We start from the raw sequence: 9,137 nt of genomic DNA, 5'->3' as shown, positions 1-9,137 counted from the left end.
AGCATGGTACTCGAATGTAACGACGTAAATTTTCAAACAAATTTTTCATTTTAAAATCGCATACTATTCATAACATATTGTGTAAAAAATCTCATTTATTCAAATTGCAAAACACACCTCCATTTAATAATCCAGGATCCTCAAAACATAACTCTTTCTCTGGTGTGTACAATCAAGCCGGTGCCGTCCCGCGATCCTGAGAAACCTGAAACACATAACACATAACACGGTAAGCATAAAGCCTAGTGAGTTCCCCAACATACCACATACAAAAAATTCGCCACTCGGGGCTATACTCTGTAGGACCCTCCGGTCCATGTGTCTCAGCTGGACCCTCCAGTCCCGTAGCTCGTTGGACCCTTAGGTCCGGTCTAGCTCGTTGGACTCTCTGGTTCGGTTAGGTTGAGCCTTCCGACCTCATAAATCGTTGGACCTTCTGGTCCGGTCTGGTTGAGCCTTCCGGCCTCGTAAATCGTTGGACCTTCCGTTCTGGTCTAAATAACTCATAGCATAATATCACATAGACAAGATGCACAACTCAAGCAAGCACATAACACCTTCCGGTCACACATAAATACCACTCTAGGTAACGTATAGTGAGAAGACTCACCTCGGTTAGCAGGTAACCAACAAGCACTCGAAAATCTTGGACTAGCCTCCGCATAACACATAAGACAAGCATCTCAATCATTATCCGCCTTATTACTCTTTATACTTTAAATCCTCTTATCCTCTTTTGACCCTCAGGATGGGTAAAAGACCATTTTACCCCTCCTTGGCCCCACCTGCCCCCTTACTGGTCCACTCATGAAGTCAACAGAAGTCAACATGGGTCAACATTCTATATTGACATGACTCGTCGAGTGCACAAATGTGACTCGCCGAGTCCCCTCGAATTCTCCATGATCTTCCTAGGGTTCGCTCAGCTCTCTGAGTTGACTCCCAACTCGATGAGTCAACACTGGCCAAGGCTACTGGGTCACACCCGCTACAGCTCGTCGAGTCATCCCATGGACTATGTAATTTAGCTCCATTGGGTTACTCACTCAGCCACCTGAGGTCAGATCTGTAGCTCTAACTCATAGATCTAACCTCCTACTACCCAAAAGTTGCGTAAAGGTCCGATCTTGATGTCCATGCCTGGTGTATTTTGCATTATAAATTATAAAAACTCCATTAATGGTTCCTAGCTTCAAAGCCCAATCGTTGCTCCACCATGGCTTCCCACTTTCAGACTCTTTGGACCCTCCAAGGTCCAGATCTATGCTATCAGCTCATAAGAGGGGTTTGGTCATTCAAAACCCCACCAAGAAGGTGATACAAGACCTAATCCACAAAAGGAAGATCTACTCAAATAGGGAAGAAAGGGGTCCGAATTGATACCTCCAACTGATGCTCCTTGGTTGCAAATCGCGGATCTACAACCTCCTCTGACCCCTTTGGCTTGAAACCTTCCTCTTCCTTGCAAGACACCCACCAAGAAGCTCAACATGGCTCTTTTTCTTGCCCAAAGCACGCAGGACTCGTTTAGGGTTTTCTCCTCTGAAGGGTAGCCGCAATAGGAGACCTTAAGTGCCTTTAAATAGGCCCAAGCCCGGGAGAATTAGGGTTTCTGCCAAGAGCGCTGACTCGGCGAGTCATCTCTCCGACTCGTCAAGTTCATTAATTATCCACATCACCAAGCCGCGACCCTACTCGACGAGTTGAGGCACCAACTCGTCGAGTCCCTCCAAAATCCTTAAATTAAATACTTAAAACAATATACTTGGTAAACCGGATGTTACAATTCTCCCCCACTTGAATTAGATTTCACCCTCGAAATCGCTCCTTAATCACATATAGATTGAATCCAACAACCCGTAAATCACTACCAAAAGGATCTCCTATCTTGAACGCGTCGGAGGTGAAAGCACTACCAACTGCCGAAGTATCCCTACGAACCAACCACCTCGAAAAATTCTTATCTACCACAAGGCCTCTGACCAACGGCTACCTGCCGTGCAGACACTCATCCTTTCTTGAACGCGTACAACATGCATTAACTCCCTCTGCAACTCACCTCGACCACCAATAACCCTGGTCTCATGAATCCATAGTGCATGTCTCTATCCAGCTCCCTAACCGCTCTTGAACAAATCTCTGATCCTCTCGATAGAATACCCGGTTCTCCCCTACTCAGGGTTCGAACCATCACCAATTGGCGCACCAATAATCTATTCCACAGACTGTTTCCACCACGAACATCACACTTACTCTTGGAAGGTACTACGCAATTCTCGATGGTCTCCCGATAGAGACCCCGCAACTCCAAATACCCCGAATCTCGGATGAAATCCTCAGAAACTTCTCATCATGATTGCCTCTAATCATACAGAATCTCATACCATCCCATTACCGGACATCTCAACTGTCCAGTAGTAACTCTGACTCTTAATCTGAAAATAATGAACTATCATACTCCTCATCCTCGACTCCTCAACCAACGTTCCATCACATGGGTTGTAATAAGCGCGGAGACCTCATTACCACACTCGATACTCATCATAGACAATGAGAGCCACGGCCCCAATATCCTCTTCTTGATCGTCCGCCGCTGCAACTAATACATGCCCTACTATGCTCAAATAGGGTGTATCCTTGTACTTAACCATCTCAGTCCCCATTGACAACCTGCTCATGCTCTATCATTACCTCTCGGCAGACATACTGCCCAAATACTCTGATGGAAGGTCGCCATCAATGCTAACCTGTAGAGTTTTACCCCCAAGCTCAGAAACTGAAATCTCAACACCTCATATGTTTCCCACATGAAACGGAAATAATACCACCCAGGTCACGAAAGGTGACATCTCCACTATCGGCTGATTGCTCAACTCTTGCCGCAATTCTCCATAAACGCCATCTCTACTCATCCTTGAGCCTTGCGACTTCATCTGACATCTCACCAAAAATGCCTTGGAATCATCTCGACTTCCCTCACAAGCGATGCTTCGCTGGAACTTGTTCCATATGACCCTCTGACCTCATACTCTATCGCATCCGATCTCGGTCTAACCAATCACAACGGAATAACTGGTAGAACCAGTAACACTAACCGCTACGGGTCATGGTACTCGAACCATGTGGCCACCTCTCGATCTGCTATAAACCATGTTACTCGATCCATGTTATCTCCTCTTAATCTGCTACGGATCATGGTACTCGAACCATGTTCTCTCTTCTCAGTCCGCTACAAAGCATGGTACTCGAACCACGGCATCACCAATCAATCTGCTACTTAGAATCTCCATAATACTCCCTGCATCAAGTATGGGTCCTCTGCTTTCAGTAGTACGGGCCCATACTACCTGTCACATCTACCCATACTTTCCACATGGACAATCCCAGATTTCCTAAGTAGCTGGGCAACCTTCTCGTTCGTCCATCCCGTTACACGTGTTCGCTCCCCAACGAAATGCTCTACCCTTTCAGCGCACTCATCTGACCACGGTCACCCCCCTAGGCTCTTCCTAGGTGCTCACACTTCTATGCCATCAGCTGTTGAAAAACTCCTAATGATGCTAGTCATCTACCTCCTGAATATCATCATATTCACTTAGTAGCTGACTCCCATCATCGAGAGTTCCACAAAGCACGAAGCAAGCAGCATTCGGGCATCGAATAGTCTCCACCAATACGTAAACTACTCTAGGTTACAACTCCACTTGCTCTATTCACACACAACAGGTGTCACCGAACTCAAGCACTCTACCCCACACGGGCATATAACCACTCTCTCAGTAGGCATCCTTCGATGCTTATCTAGGTATCTCTCCTAGACTACTCCTCTACTCGAAGCTCTATCTCTGAAAAATTCCTGCTGGATACTCTTACTCAGCACATACTCGAAAGCACATCACAGATAACAGCAACTCCTAGGCTAAGGCATCACAAATCAGGCCACTCTAGTCCTAAAATATGGAATACCTAGCCTATTTCTAGCATGCATGATATCTCATAAAATATCTCATAAACATCTCATAACATAAAAGAAATGGTATTTTGGGAAATCACCGTTCGGGCTCTGGCTGATTGTACACACTGCTCCTTCTCATTTTCTCTTAGAAACTCTTGTTCGCTTTAGAAAAATCATTTCTTTGAAAAATTTTCTCAAATCCTCAGTTTGAGTCCAGATTTACCTGAAGGCGCATCTGAATCCCTCAAACCAAGGCTCTGATACCAACTTGTAACGACATAATTTTTCAAACAAAATTTTCATTTTAAAATCGCATACTTTTCATAACATATTGTATAAAAAATCTCGTTTATTCAAATTGCAAAACACAACTCCATTAATAATCCAGGATCCTCAAAACATAACTCTTTCTCTGGTGTGTACAATCAAGCCGGTGCCGTCCCGCGATCCTGAGAAACCTGAAACACATAACACATAACACGGTAAGCACAAAGCTTAGTGAGTTCCCCAAAATACCACATACAACAATTTCGCCACTCGAGGCTATACTTTGTAGGACCCTCCAGTCCATGTGTCTCAGCGGGACCCTCCAGTCCCGTAGCTCGTTGGACCCTTAGGTCCGGTCTAGCTCGTTGGACCCTCTGGTCTGGTCTGGTTGAGCCTCCCGGTCTCATAAATCGTTGGACCTTCCGGTCCGGTATGGTTGAGACTTCCGGCCTCGTAAATCGTTGGACCTTCCGGTCCTGTCTAAATAACTCATAGCATAATATCACATAGACAAGAGGCACAACTCAAGCAAGCACATAAGACCTTCCGGTCACACATAAATACCACTCTAGGTAACGTATAGTGAGAAGACTCACCTCGGTTAGCAGGTAATCGACAAGTACTCGGAAATCTTGGACTAGCGTCCGCCTAACACATAAGACAAGCATCTCAATCATTATCCGCCTTATTACTCTTTATACTTTAAATCCTCTTTTCCTCTTTTGACCTTCAGGATATATAAAAGAGCATTTTACCCCTCCTTGGCCCCACCTGCCCCCTTACTGGTCCACTCATGAAGTCAACAGAAGTCAACCTGGGTCAACATTCTATGTTGACCTAACTCGCCGAGTGCACACCTGTGACTCGCCGAGTCCCATGGAATTCTCCATGATCTTCCTAGGGTTCGCTCAGCTCACTGAGTTGACTCCCAACTCGATGAGTCAACACTGTCCAAGGCTACTGGGTCACACCCGCTACAACTCGTCAATTCATCCCATGGACTCGGCGAGTTGGATCCATTAGGTTACTCACTCAGCCACCCGAGGTTAGATCTATAGCTCTAACTCATAGATCTAACCTTCTACTACCCAAAAGTTACGTAAAGGTCCGATCTTGATGTCCATGCATGGTGTATTTTGCATTATAAACCACAAAAAATCCATTAATGGTTCCTAGCTTCAAAGCCCAATGGTTGTTCCACCATGGCTTCCCACTTTCGGACTCTCTGGACCCTCCAAGGTCCAGATCTATGCTATCAGCTCATAAGAGGGGTTTGATGCATTCAAAACCCCACCAAGAAGGTGATACAAGCCCTAATCCACAAAAGAAAGATCTACTCAAATAGGGAAGAAAGGGGTCCGAAATGATACCTCCAACTGATGCTCCTTGGTTGCAAATCGCGGATCTACAACCTCCTCTGACCCCTTTGGCTTGAAACCTTTTTCTTCCTTGCAAGACACCCACCAAGAAGCTCAACATGGTTCTCTTTCTTGCCCAAAGCACTCAGGACTCGTTTAGTGTTTTCTCCTCTGAAGGGTAGCCGCAATAGGAGACCTTAAGTGCCTTTAAATAGGCCCAGGCCCGGGAGAATTAGGGTTTCTGCCAAGAGCACTGACTCGGCGAATTATCTCTCCGACTCGTCGAGTTCATTCATTATCCACATCACCAAGCCGCGACCCTACTCGACGAGTTGAGGCACCAACTCGTCGAGTCCCTCCAAAATCCTTAAATTAATACTTAAAGAAATATACTTGGTAAACCAGATGTTACATGGACCATGTCGGGTCGGGTCAAGTACATACCAAATATAGTTATGGACTTAGACACTATATCCAACAGTTTGTGACCTCTAGTTTCACCTCTGCAGACCTTGCTGCAGTGACATGGGAGAGATTTGTTCAGATGTTCCGAGACGAGTACGTTCCCCCGGTGGAGAGGGAGCGGTGTTGGATTAATGTCTAAGTCCATAACTATATTTGGTATGTACTTGACCCGACCCGGCATGGTCCATTTGGGTTGCACTTCACCGGAACAATTTATATGGATAGTCTTTTGAGAATAATATATTTATGATTTATATTAATATATTATAAGTTCTAATATATTAATATGGAATCATATTATTTATTTAGTATTGATCAAGAATTAATTTAGAATTAATTAAGTGATCAAGAAGAACTAATTAAATATGGACTCTTATATATATGGAATGGGCCAAGTTCATTTAGGTTGGGCTAAGCTTTCATGGATGGTCCATGGAGCTTTTAACCCATGGATCCTATGTAAATGAAAGGTCATGGGTATTAGGGTTTACATGGATGTAACCCTAATCCTCCATAATATATAAAGGGTCCTTGGCTCATAAAATTGGCACAAGTGTGTGAAAATAAGAGTGGGCCGATTTTAGTGTGCATACATATTCTCTCAAGTTCTTCCAAGGTGTTTTGGTGATTTGTGATTCCATTTGAGGCTTCCACACTATTGGGGCTAAGCTCTTAAAGCTTGAAGACATCAAGCTACATCAAAAGGTATGTCATCTAACTAGAACTTTGTAGTATAGGTGCTTCATAATATGCTAGTTAGGATGAAACCTTGGAATAGTTAATATTTGCATGTATAATAGAGAAAACATAGATCCAAGGTTTATAGGGTTGCATGTACACCATAGGAGTGTTAGAATGCTCAAAACCCAACAGTGGTATCAGAGCCATGGGTTGTTTTCTGTTATATTGATGCAAATGTTTTATTTTCAAGTTGAAAAAAAAAGAAAAAAAAACATGACGTTTGTCACATTTTAAGATAATTACTTGTTTTGTGAAAAACGAATTATTTGTAAAATTTGAATCATTTGTTATATGAGTTGAATTATGTCAAATTTAGTAAAAGATAAAATGATATGATTATTTTATTTGTTTTAAAAGTTTAATCTAATTGTTTTAAGGAGTTACATATTTTGTCATAAAATTTTGGAGCTCAAAAGTTTTTTTTTTAAGTTGTGATCTTAAGGGTTTTTGAAACTTCCATAAGTAATGGATATGAAGATTTTTTTTTTAAAAAAAAAAAAAAATTTGATTCAAAATTTTTATGGAGTTACAAAATTTGGTGTTAATGTTTTAAAGAATTTCATAACTTGTTCTTAAGTTATGGAACATGGAAAGTTTAATTAATAGATTAAACCACCAAGTATTTTAAATGTCTAAAATACACCCTTATACTATTATAATATTAAAAGTTTAATATATTATATGTATAAGAGCAAGTCGTCTTAGCATTAGTAGGCCTCATTCACGAAGCCGGTCTATAAGGGGGGTATAAGGTTACTGCTTATAAAATGATAAATTAATGGGTGTCCACTCTCACCCACCGCTTCCTTGACTGGTCGAGGGTCGTTAGCCGAACAGGTAGGACAAGGACTATAATTCTCCCTTCATTATAAGTATAATGATAAATACTAAGTAACTAAACACTTATAAATTCCCAATCTTAGTTACTTAGGAAAATGTGAATAAGGTGCTAATCCATGAAATTACACTTTGCACTTTGTTTAAGCTGTTAGTGGAGCGTGTGTGGTTAACCGACACACTAACCTGGACTTAACAAGGTAGGCAAAGGGTAACTTAATGTTTATCATAGTATCGTTGGAGCGTGTGTGGTTAACCGGCACATCGATTGAGGGGTAAATATTAAGGGTACCAAGTATATTTGCATGGTTACTTCACACCTTGTTTTGTGATCCTCGGCATCCCAGTCACAAAACCTGAAGGGCACACTCGAGATTGAAACATGCCATTGAAAAGTTCAATGAATCTCAAAAGAATCTAGGAGTTTCAAAACCAATTAAAACCTAATAATACATTTCGTTTATCTTGGTGGAAATTGGTGAATCGTCATTCACCTACCTTCAAATATTTTATAGCTTGGATTACGGCATCCCTCTTCCAAGTTATAAAATAGTTTGTTGGGTCCTAGCCTTAATATATCATATTGGGTGTTATATTAAGGACTTAAATCAACTTTACGTGAATTTCTCCCATTGTTGATGTCTGGTTTAGACAACAATGATCTTCCCAAACCAAGCTTTCCTAATGAATATGATTTCCCGAGTTTGGCTCATGGAAGTCATACTTCTCTTCCTCCACCTCCTCCAATTATTCTCCCTAACCCACAAGTTCAAGGTCACTCAAGCCCTAATGGCAAGCAAGGTCTATGTGTGATCACATCTTAGAGATGAAGTCACATATTGACAAGCCGGGAGAGTTGGGTGTCAAATTCATGAGAAAGTTGGATGTTCAATCACTTTCTAAGTCACATAGTGAGTTCCTTTGGGACTACTATGAAACAGACTATGACATGAACCTTAATGATCATATCTATTTGCTTGGTGCTGCTGAATCAGCAATGATTTGGAACGATAGTGAAGCAAATTTGATTAGAAGATCAACTTCCCAAAAACTTTATGGACAGTGACAATGGTGACACTGGAAATCCAGAAAAAGCATTCTCTTCCCAATGGAAAGGGATTGGCCATAGTCAACCCGGTTGACCAAATGGTAAAGAGAAAGGCTAAGTCTGAGATAGTCCCATTACCAAAGGGTCCATATGTTTATTTTGCCAAAGGAAGGGGCGTTGATTGCAAAGCTGCCAAATTTACCTACGGATGTTAAAGTCAATAAGTTTGACTCTACATCAGGTAGAGCCCATTATCTAACTCTGTTAAGTTCTATTCTGAGATCCTCATTACATGATGTGACTGGGTCACATGTTGATGTTTTAAGAATCAAAGAATAGAGAGAAATCTTAAAGGAAGTATATGCTGATTCTGATCGCGAAGGTGGATTTCGATCGCATCAGAATTTTGAGCAGTTGCTTAAGAAGTTATGATATATTGCTAAGGAATAGATAACAACAATTTTCC

The sequence above is a fragment of the Lactuca virosa genome, chromosome 3 (genome assembly GCF_052849685.1).
Source record: "Lactuca virosa cultivar CGN04683 chromosome 3, Lactuca_virosa_CGN04683_v6, whole genome shotgun sequence".
NCBI classification, from domain to species: Eukaryota; Viridiplantae; Streptophyta; class Magnoliopsida; order Asterales; family Asteraceae; genus Lactuca; species Lactuca virosa.
Note: the sequence above shows the minus strand (reverse complement) of the source record.